Consider the following 10798-nt stretch of genomic DNA (forward strand, 5'->3'; position numbering starts at 1 on the left):
GTGTCCGAAGTTCATGAATGCTATCAGATATTGCGTTGTATGAGTATAACCTTTCATTCATTGACAGTTTATCGTATTTAAGCTTGAACTTTAGAGACTGGGGCTGAGATTTTGCAAAATCGATTAGCTTTTTGCGGGCGGCCCATGTGGCAACCGAAAAATCTTCGTTTACTGTTACTTCATCGGATTTTAGCAGACTACGAAGTGAGAGCACTTTATCTCTCATTTTAAAGTTGGAAAATTTTGCAATAATGGGGCGACATTTGTCAGGAGAAAAAGTGCCTAAGCGGTGCGCACGCTGAAATGAGTCCGCGGGAAATGATTCATAAACAGCCTTAATCTGATTTGTGAGTTTTTCTTCTGTTTCGAGCCATGATTCTTCTGAATCGGAAATGCCGTAAAATATTAGGTTATCCCGTCGCCACCGATCTTCTAGCTCATTGAGACGTGATTGTAACCGGCAGTTTTCAGCTTTAAGTTCTTCTACTGATGTCTGAGTCATGGCTATTTCTTCTGGTAGATGGTCGAATAAATCTGATTTGGTTTCTAGGTCGTCTAACCGCTTGCGAATATCGGTGATGTCTGATTGTATACTTTTTTGACCGGATTTTATGGATTTTATATCAGCAGCCAACTAAGTCTGAGACTTCGCGCTTTGCGCGGAACGGGTGTGCAGATCTTTGAGTAGCTGAAACAGAACTGCCATTTGCTGAGCAGGGTCATCAGGTAAGCTGTCAAGTTCAGTCACAGCAGGTTGTCGTTTAGGAGGGCCAGGATTAGATTCAACATCGCCACAGCATAACAGGAGAAACAACATCGAGAAGCACTCACATAATATTTCGCACAAAGTTCCGGGGCACGGGAACACTACTAGGCATCTGTCATCAGATTTCTTCGCATATAGTGGAACTTTTTTACACACCTGCATGTCGAAAGAGCGCTGAATCAAGACGATGCCTTGAGCTGTGTTCCCGTGCCCAGTGAAGCTTCCGTTGACGGGGGGCCGCTTAAATAGCTGACGGGTAGTGATGCCGTTGCCGATGATGCCGGATGAAAATTGTCGAGTTGTACCGGGGGAAGGTCACAGTAGGAAGGGAGCGTGAAGCAGTGATCAGCGGGTTGTGGGCTTGGTACCGAAAACGACGCCCAGGACACTGGCTGGTTGTACTGCGCAGCTGATAGCAGCGATGCGAGTAAGGCCAGGAAAGCCTGCATGTCGAAAGACCGCTGAATCAAGACGATGCCTTGAGCTGTGTTCCCGTGCCCAGTCAAGGACCAGGACGCAGTCAACGCAGTCAAGGACGCAGTCAAGGACGCAGGAACTGTGGGCTGTAACCCAAGAACACATTTCTCCATTTAGACAGCATGATGATGGCACCAATTCTGAGTTAAAAATCTATCTGCTGCAAATACCTTCACACCTAGCAGCTGTAAAGCACCACATATGAGGGAAGCAGGTTTCCAGAATCCCAGATCGAGGGATCACGAGCAATGGTTGATACCATCACAGGAACTATTGAAGGTTTATGGCAAAAGTGGGTATGCAAGAGTGTTGCAATTCAGAGTGAATGAGCGGAGGCACTCGCATGTGCAATAAAGTACTGTAAAGCATGTTCTAGAACTGCTGCATATTAGTGTTACTTGTCGTGTACGCACTTAGCAATCACATGCTTGGCGCTCAAGTTGTTCCAAGCTATCTCAGGCATGCCATGCAGCTACACTGTGCGCGCAGCTGTGGTTCATAAAAAAACATCGCAAAAATGCAGGTAGCGAGCTTGGTGCTAATGTGCCGTTGTTGTCTTAATTAGCCATTGCATTCAGCTAAGTGGCGCGAGATTGGTACTATCATGCTTACCACTATACTTCTGGCACTCATATTTTACTTGCATAAGCTTGCTGTAATCTCTAGCTCACACAGCAAAAGTTTTGTGTCATAGAGGAATGTTGCATTTATTATCTGAAGAGAGATGATGTAAGTTGTGCTTTCTGCACCTGCTTTGCAGCAATTCAAGCTGCAATTCACCAAGCTCCAAACGGAGTTGGTCGAAATCAAACAACAGAGGAAGCTAGTCGAGGCCGACATAGAGAACTGCAATGTGAGCTTTTGCTTTTTATGTGGCAAACGGTTGTGACGCTGCGGAAAGTAGAAGCTGTACGTCACACAGCTTATACAGTTGAGCAAAACATATCCAGCAAGACAGTGCTGCTTTCTGTGATCGCGTTGCCTCTAGTATATGGTCTGTTCATGCGCATTTGCATTGTGACGCTGCCGCACCTGCGTGGAAGTCGAAAGGAGGCTAAACATTTTCAAAGCAAAAAAAAAGTAAGAAACCTGGGGCATGTTCAAGGCTTCTAGATACTTGCCCTTTTTTTTGTTCCTGTACAGGCAGATATAGTGCAGGTCAATTTGCTGCTGAGTGGGGAACAAGAGGAAACAGCTGAGCTGTGCTGGCAAGCTTGTGTATTGTTACAAGTATTGCACTGCATGAAATTGGGACGCTTGCTGGTCGCTATACACTCAAGGCAGAGGGCGTTCACTGGATGTCATCCTTTCAACGTGATAGCATTAAAGCGGATGTTCGGCGAAGACTATGGCGCTACAACGAAATTCCTCGTTGGTCTACAGGGTCGTGACATCACTCCACTGCCATTACGTATAGCCTGTGAAGAAAGATAAACAATTCTGCAGAAAATAAAAAAGACCGAGCCGGGACTCTAAGCACTGCCCTTCGGGTCGTGTGCCGGGCATGCTAACCTGCCATGGAAGAGCTTTGAGTGCAATAAAAGGAGGTCTTGCGCGAGTACCTCGCACTGCAGAGCAGGTAGCAACGTCTAGTCAATTGAGGTTAGGAATTAGCATCCCCAGTTATTGTTGCCAATTAACAAAGCCTGTATACATATATATATATATATATATATATATATATATATATATATATATATATATATATATATATATATATATATATATGTACGAACAACCGAAAGCCGCTTGATGTATTGTCGCGGCACCGGCATGCAGCTGAGTACTGCGCAGCTCCAAGAGATGGTGCTTAAGGAATGAGTTTTGATTATGAAAGTTGCGAAGCAGAAGACGACTTGTAATCACATTGTTGAGATAGGGTGAGCCATAAAGCATTCTGGTGGCGGAAGAACAGAAAAATTACAGTGTTGCACTTAAGTCTGCTTAAGAGCATAAATGTAAAGAGCAAACTATTTCAGCGTGTTTGTGTGTCTGGTGACATGAGTAATGCCATCTGTGCCTGAATTTCTAGTCATTTGTCATTCAGTGGCATTAGAAAACTGCAGATGATCCATTCTTTTGCATTAAATGTCAATGCACCATCGTTTTTTATTATTCCTGTTTAAAATTTGCAGAGTACTGCTAAGGAAACCTTTCATAACCGAAGCGTGGCCTTGCAATAAAGAAAAAAAAAGAAGCGTGGCCTTGTGGTAGAGCATTCGCCTTGCATTCGGGAGGTGCTGGGTTCGATCCCCAGTGCTGCCGGGTACCCACCGGTTTCTTTAATGGGTACAAGATTTCCCCAGGCCTGGTGCTCGGCTCTTCTAGGGTGAGATGCTTGGGAAAAGGGTCGTAGTGACGGATGAGAGATAAGTTCCCCCGTTAAGCAACCCTAAATCCGCCTCATGCGGTAGAAGCCCAACTTGTGGCCCTTTTTATGACTTCTTACAAACGTACACCCCTAATGAAAGCCGAGCGCCAGGCCGGGGGATGCTTGTACCCTTTTTGCCGGTGGGTGCCCGGCGGTGGGCTTCGAACCAACCACCTCCCGTAACCGAGACGGGCGCTCAAACTACTAGGCCTTTCCCTGGCCTCTTTCTCCCTCAAATTTTGCCCCCTTTTTTGGCCATTTTCATATTTTTGTTTGTGTTGTGTTATTTTTATTCGGTTTTGTTTTATTTGATTTTATTTTGTTTTATCTGGGATTCTTAAATTTTTTTCAGATGTCACCCATTACCTAAGAAAGGACTGCCCATGTATGGATTGTAATGTGGGTAGTGTTGGATTGGCTATAGATCTGTCTTGTCGAGCAAACACCACTCATGATCCAAGAAAGGCTTTTGCCTTAATATGTAGTGCTCATGTTTGCGAAGTGATGTAGAAACAGCACCCCAGACCACTGATGGGACTCAATAACACTATCGTGCCATGTCCTTAAACCGAACCTTAAGGGCCATTTGCAACTTAATTTTAATTCGTCTACAATGCCCCTGAATTTTTGGAGCACCTCATAAAAATGGTTGCTTGGTTTATGGGGTTTAACGTCCCAAAGCGACTCAGGCTATGAGAGACGCCGTAGTGAAGGGCTCCGGAAATTTCGACCACCTGGGGTTCTTTTACGTGCACTGACATCGCACACTACACGGGCCTCTAGAATTTCTCCTCCAAAGAAATACAACCGCCGCGGCCGGGATCGAACCCGCGTCTTTCGGGTCAGCAGCCGTGCACCGTAACCGCTGAGCCTATGGAATATTTTTTTTTCACTCAGTCTATTTCAGTGGTGTGTTGTGTCACTGTGTGGCATTTATGCATCGTCAGGGTTGTTGTGTATATTTTACTGTATGTTAACTTCATATTTTATGTCTAACTAATTCCATTTGCAGCTTATGCTATTGGCAGTATGCTACTGCAAGGTCAACAATTCACCGTTGCAACCGCTGCGTTAAGATGAAAATAATAAAAAATGAGGTGGTCCGGACGCCCTGCTATGCGTTGAGAACCACATCGTCCTCAAATTGGCATCACCGCCCCGGGAGAAACCTCTTCCGGAAGGATGCTCGCTTGCTAGTGACGACTGATCACCTAAAAAGAGGCGCTGGTTGCGGGCAAGGGCGCACTAATCAAGAATAGGACTTCGACGGCAGTGTTCGCCGGGTGCTCGGCTTTCGACTCTTTGGACTTCTTCGAACTCGCTGCGAGGCAAGTGCTGGCGACGACCGAAGAGATGTAAATTTGAGCAACACTTCTTGTTGGGCTAGTTGGTAATACATACTTCTGAAGGAACCAGCGCACAAAACACAACGGACAAGAAAAAGGCGGAACACGACGGACAGGAGCGCTCCTGTCCGTCGTGTTCCGCCTTTTTCTTGTCCGTTGTGTTTTGTACGCCGGTTCCTTCAGAAGTACGAAGAGATGTGCATCGTGCACAACAAGGACACGGTCTGCAAGCTCATGCGCATGTTCCCCAATGCCAAGGTGCTCGGCCTGCCACACGATCTCGGCTCACACGCTCTGGATGTGGAGGAGCCATTCAGGAGCCGCTCCCCACCCCTGGTATAGTACTCCCAGCTTAGAGAACTAATGGGAAACGTGGAGGGTGTTACGTTTCGCCTTCGTCGTGTGGAAGAAAACGGCGTGGCTGCAGCAGAACGCCGCCTAGCCCCGAAACGCACGTTGGGTGAACCCCTGGATTACCCACGGAAGCCGCGCCCGTCTGCCCGGATGAAGTTTTGAGCGAGCGTCTCCCCTACACCGCGTGCGAACGCATGAAATTCGCGGGAACGCCGCTGGTGGACAGTCCAGCGTCTGCGCTACGTGGATGGCATCTTTCTCCCAACACTTGACGGCGGTGTGATCCCTCGGGAGTGTGTGTGTGTGATTGGTGCCACAGAGAACTTTCTTCCTCGGCAGGCCCGGCCCCCGTCTAGGGAACCTAGTGAAAGGGAACATTTAAAACCTCGGCAGCGGTACGGCCGAGGGGCTTTTCAGATGGTCTCATCGTGTGCTCTCCTCATGCAGCGTTCCAGCATTGAGCGTCTCGTCACCGAGCTCCCATGTAAATAATGTAAATTTACTTGTATAAATTTTTCTCCTTGTTTTTCTAGCAGCCTCGTCTCCGACCTCCCTCATTCCCCCTCCAGCCCGACCACGCTACCTTGATCTTTAACAAGGGTCAGAGCGATGGCTGCCTGCTGATAACGAGGGAGACGGTCTGCGCCATCTTGCAGACTTCTCCCCTGTTGCAACGCATCGACGCGCGCTTCGTCTGGGAGCCTTTCATGGGGGAGCACGAATTAGAGACGCTGATGGTGTGCGCAAGAACGACTGCCATCACCCATATTACGCTGCTCACTTTGCTGAATACCTGCAGTGGATTAGGAAGCTTGTCGGGCGCACGTGACGTTACTCTTGCTGCGGGGATGTATCCGCGCGTCGAACACTTGGTGGTGGCTGTCACATCTCTAGGTTCGGTCAAATGTTTTAGGGGAATCCCCCAAGGTGGAGTAATTTTCTAATAAGGGAGTAATTACTCATTGGCATCCACCCAAGCGCAGCCATACGGCTACAAAGGAAAGCTATACAGCTTTCTCAGAAACTTCGTAGTTAAAGAAAAATTCGTCCTGGTCCGGGGTTCGAACCCGGAACCACCGCCACACCGGAGCAGTCGCTCTACCAATTGAGCTAACCGGGACGGCAAGCTTATGGTAGGGCGAGAGCGAATTGATCAGTAACTCGAAGTGGGAAGAGTGTTGGTCAAATGTTTTAGGGGAATCCCCCAAGGTGGAGTAATTTTCTAATAAGGGAGTAATTACTCATTGGCATCCACCCAAGCGCAGCCATACGGCTACAAAGGAAAGCTAAACAGCTTTCTCAGAAACTTCGTAGTTAAAGAAAAATTCGTCCTGGTCCGGGGTTCGAACCCGGAACCACCGCCACACCGGAGCAGTCGCTCTACCAATTGAGCTAACCGGGACGGCAAGCTTATGGTAGGGCGAGAGCGAATTGATCAGTAACTCGAAGTGGGAAGAGTGTTGGTCAAATGTTTTAGGGGAATCCCCCAAGGTGGAGTAATTTTCTAATAAGGGAGTAATTACTCATTGGCATCCACCCAAGCGCAGCCATACGGCTACAAAGGAAAGCTATACAGCTTTCTCAGAAACTTCGTAGTTAAAGAAAAATTCGTCCTGGTCCGGGGTTCGAACCCGGAACCACCGCCACACCGGAGCAGTCGCTCTACCAATTGAGCTAACCGGGACGGCAAGCTTATGGTAGGGCGAGAGCGAATTGATCAGTAACTCGAAGTGGGAAGAGTGTTGGTCAAATGTTTTAGGGGAATCCCCCAAGGTGGAGTAATTTTCTAATAAGGGAGTAATTACTCATTGGCATCCACCCAAGCGCAGCCATACGGCTACAAAGGAAAGCTATACAGCTTTCTCAGAAACTTCGTAGTTAAAGAAAAATTCGTCCTGGTCCGGGGTTCGAACCCGGAACCACCGCCACACCGGAGCAGTCGCTCTACCAATTGAGCTAACCGGGACGGCAAGCTTATGGTAGGGCGAGAGCGAATTGATCAGTAACTCGAAGTGGGAAGAGTGTTGGTCAAATTTTTTAGGGGAATCCCCCAAGGTGGAGTAATTTTCTAATAAGGGAGTAATTACTCATTGGCATCCACCCAAGCGCAGCCATACGGCTACAAAGGAAAGCTAAACAGCTTTCTCAGAAACTTCGTAGTTAAAGAAAAATTCGTCCTGGTCCGGGGTTCGAACCCGGAACCACCGCCACACCGGAGCAGTCGCTCTACCAATTGAGCTAACCGGGACGGCAAGCTTATGGTAGGGCGAGAGCGAATTGATCAGTAACTCGAAGTGGGAAGAGTGTTGGTCAAATGTTTTAGGGGAATCCCCCAAGGTGGAGTAATTTTCTAATAAGGGAGTAATTACTCATTGGCATCCACCCAAGCGCAGCCATACGGCTACAAAGGAAAGCTATACAGCTTTCTCAGAAACTTCGTAGTTAAAGAAAAATTCGTCCTGGTCCGGGGTTCGAACCCGGAACCACCGCCACACCGGAGCAGTCGCTCTACCAATTGAGCTAACCGGGACGGCAAGCTTATGGTAGGGCGAGAGCGAATTGATCAGTAACTCGAAGTGGGAAGAGTGTTGGTCAAATGTTTTAGGGGAATCCCCCAAGGTGGAGTAATTTTCTAATAAGGGAGTAATTACTCATTGGCATCCACCCAAGCGCAGCCATACGGCTACAAAGGAAAGCTATACAGCTTTCTCAGAAACTTCGTAGTTAAAGAAAAATTCGTCCTGGTCCGGGGTTCGAACCCGGAACCACCGCCACACCGGAGCAGTCGCTCTACCAATTGAGCTAACCGGGACGGCAAGCTTATGGTAGGGCGAGAGCGAATTGATCAGTAACTCGAAGTGGGAAGAGTGTTGGTCAAATGTTTTAGGGGAATCCCCCAAGGTGGAGTAATTTTCTAATAAGGGAGTAATTACTCATTGGCATCCACCCAAGCGCAGCCATACGGCTACAAAGGAAAGCTATACAGCTTTCTCAGAAACTTCGTAGTTAAAGAAAAATTCGTCCTGGTCCGGTGTTCGAACCCGGAACCACCGCCACACCGGAGCAGTCGCTCTACCAATTGAGCTAACCGGGACGGCAAGCTTATGGTAGGGCGAGAGCGAATTGATCAGTAACTCGAAGTGGGAAGAGTGTTGGTCAAATGTTTTAGGGGAATCCCCCAAGGTGGAGTAATTTTCTAATAAGGGAGTAATTACTCATTGGCATCCACCCAAGCGCAGCCATACGGCTACAAAGGAAAGCTATACAGCTTTCTCAGAAACTTCGTAGTTAAAGAAAAATTCGTCCTGGTCCGGGGTTCGAACCCGGAACCACCGCCACACCGGAGCTTTCCTTTGTAGCCGTATGGCTGCGCTTGGGTGGATGCCAATGAGTAATTACTCCCTTATCTCTAGGTTCCATGGCCGCCGCTTCATCCTTCCGTAATCTCTGTACTCTCTCCATAATGCTCATTCCTCGCAAGGTCCCCGCGCCTCATCTTCTTCTGCGCAGGGTACTTGGTCGCCATACGCCGTGCCCGGGGCCTTTATTCCCGTAACGATATATATATATATATATATATATATATATATATATATATATATATATATATATATATATAGAGAGAGAGAGAGAGAGAGAGAGAGAGAGAGAGAAACATTAAATTTGCGAAATTACCCATTTGTACCAATATATAACCAATATACCAGTGAAACGGAGCAGTACCTCTGAAGAAATCACTGAAAGCAGCAATCTTGCCAACCTTGGAACAACAATGCCCATGTGTGTCATGTTTGCTTGATTGCAGCCCTTTCTGTTAACTGTGGCCTCGCTATAGTATAACGTAAGTTTTTGCGAGTTTCTCGTAATATGCGTGTTCAAGCTGTTGCGTTTCATAGTACTTATGCCTTTTTTGTTTTTGCATTTCTAGCTGTGGCGTGTACACACAGTATGTTTGTGCTTCTGTGCTTTGTGCACGAAACGGGCAGTCACCTTTACATAGTGCCAGTAAGTGATATCGAGGACTTCAGTCCCAAGCCTGAGAAGGACTTTGATGAGACTTTATATTCTGCGATGTGGCGGGACCTCGTTGACGAAAAAAACAGTTCTTAAGTTGTACATGCAGTCTCGACGTAAATCAGGTGTATTAACAATCGTTTTTCGTATGTGTCAAGGCACCCAGGAAGGTCTCGAAAACTGCCGTGCCACAAATAGGGTGGGTATGCCCAAACTTACGCAGAACAGTTAGAAAAAAGAAGTGAGGGCGATCAAAACAAGAGGAAAGAAGTAAAAGGTAAGCGATGGCGGTTCCTTGCATACGCCAGGCCAGCACTCAGACTCGGGTGAATCGGTACAGCGTAAATTAATATGTTGAGTAGGTTTTTCCAGGGAGCGGCTTCAAAAGCCATTTTCTCTTTAACTTCCTGCTGGGATGTGCAACAAGCGACTGGGTCTGTTCTATCTGTTGTAGTCATTTTCGGCACTTCTACTTATTCAGGCATTTATTGTTTGCATGGATCGTGCCGAAAGAGTCTGTCTTTGGCGGCCTGCCCGTTCATATTGTTCAAGAATGTGTCACTTTCAGAGTCCGTGCTTCACCGCAGTAGCTCAGTGGCCCGACTAGCCGCGAGACCCAGTTTCGATCCCGGCTGAGTAATGATGGAATAATGTTGGGAACTCCAAGGGAAAACAAGGTGGCTATCATAAATTCCATATTATGGGCTGTGGGCTGACCGACTGACATAGTATAATATATCTGCGGGGTGCCAGGCGATCACGGACGCGATCTGACACATCGAGTGATGATGGCACACTGTGTTGTAGAAGTGAGCGTGTAAAGGCTCTGAGAGGAATGAAAATGTGGACGGGCAAAGCACTTCATTTGCAACAGCAAAAAGATCGTCTGCTTGCACAGGTTGCATCGCTGCAGCAGTCTTTTGAGTGAAAAATATTTGGCTGTAAGCATTTCACATCCAGCAAATACTAGAATGCTGTCTCAATGTCTTTAATGGAAGCATATGCTGTCTGTCGGGCCGAGGCTGGAGCATCAAGTCGGCACAGTGTCATGGCGAATGGTACACTTCATTGTCTAATAATACCCGTGTTACACGGGCGTTTTCAACGGCAGCTCAGTTAACCCTCAGTTGAGTATTTCAACTGTCGTTGAACTCAACTGGATTCGCTTACTCTTACACGAGCACTTCGCTTTAATTTCAGTTAGCATACTATAACTATATGACGTCGCATCTGGAGCGAAGTGAAAATACAGAAAAACAGTGTATACATTATTTTGTAGTAAATGATCGTCGTGTACATATTCTTTCCTATAGCGACACATTTTGTGTATTTTTTTGCCTTTGAGTAAAAATTTGCGTGGCGATGTCGGTTCATAGCCAAGACTATCCGATGTGGGTTTGTTCGCTGGTCGTCGTCGTTTTTTTGTGTGTTCTCACTTAGACTGCTTGACGCACGTGCTATGTATTTGAG

At 47.1% G+C, this 10798-nt stretch overlaps 1 pseudogene; it reads left to right on the top strand.

Moving 5' to 3' along the window:
* The window catches only part of LOC149326425 (uncharacterized), a 38048-nt pseudogene extending 29178 nt beyond the window's left edge, over positions 1-8870 (top strand).
* Positions 8871-10798: the final 1928 nt, after the last annotated feature.

The sequence above is a fragment of the Amblyomma mixtum genome, chromosome 10 (genome assembly GCF_055824585.1).
Source record: "Amblyomma mixtum isolate Tamu chromosome 10, ASM5582458v1, whole genome shotgun sequence".
Classification (NCBI taxonomy): domain Eukaryota; kingdom Metazoa; phylum Arthropoda; class Arachnida; order Ixodida; family Ixodidae; genus Amblyomma; species Amblyomma mixtum.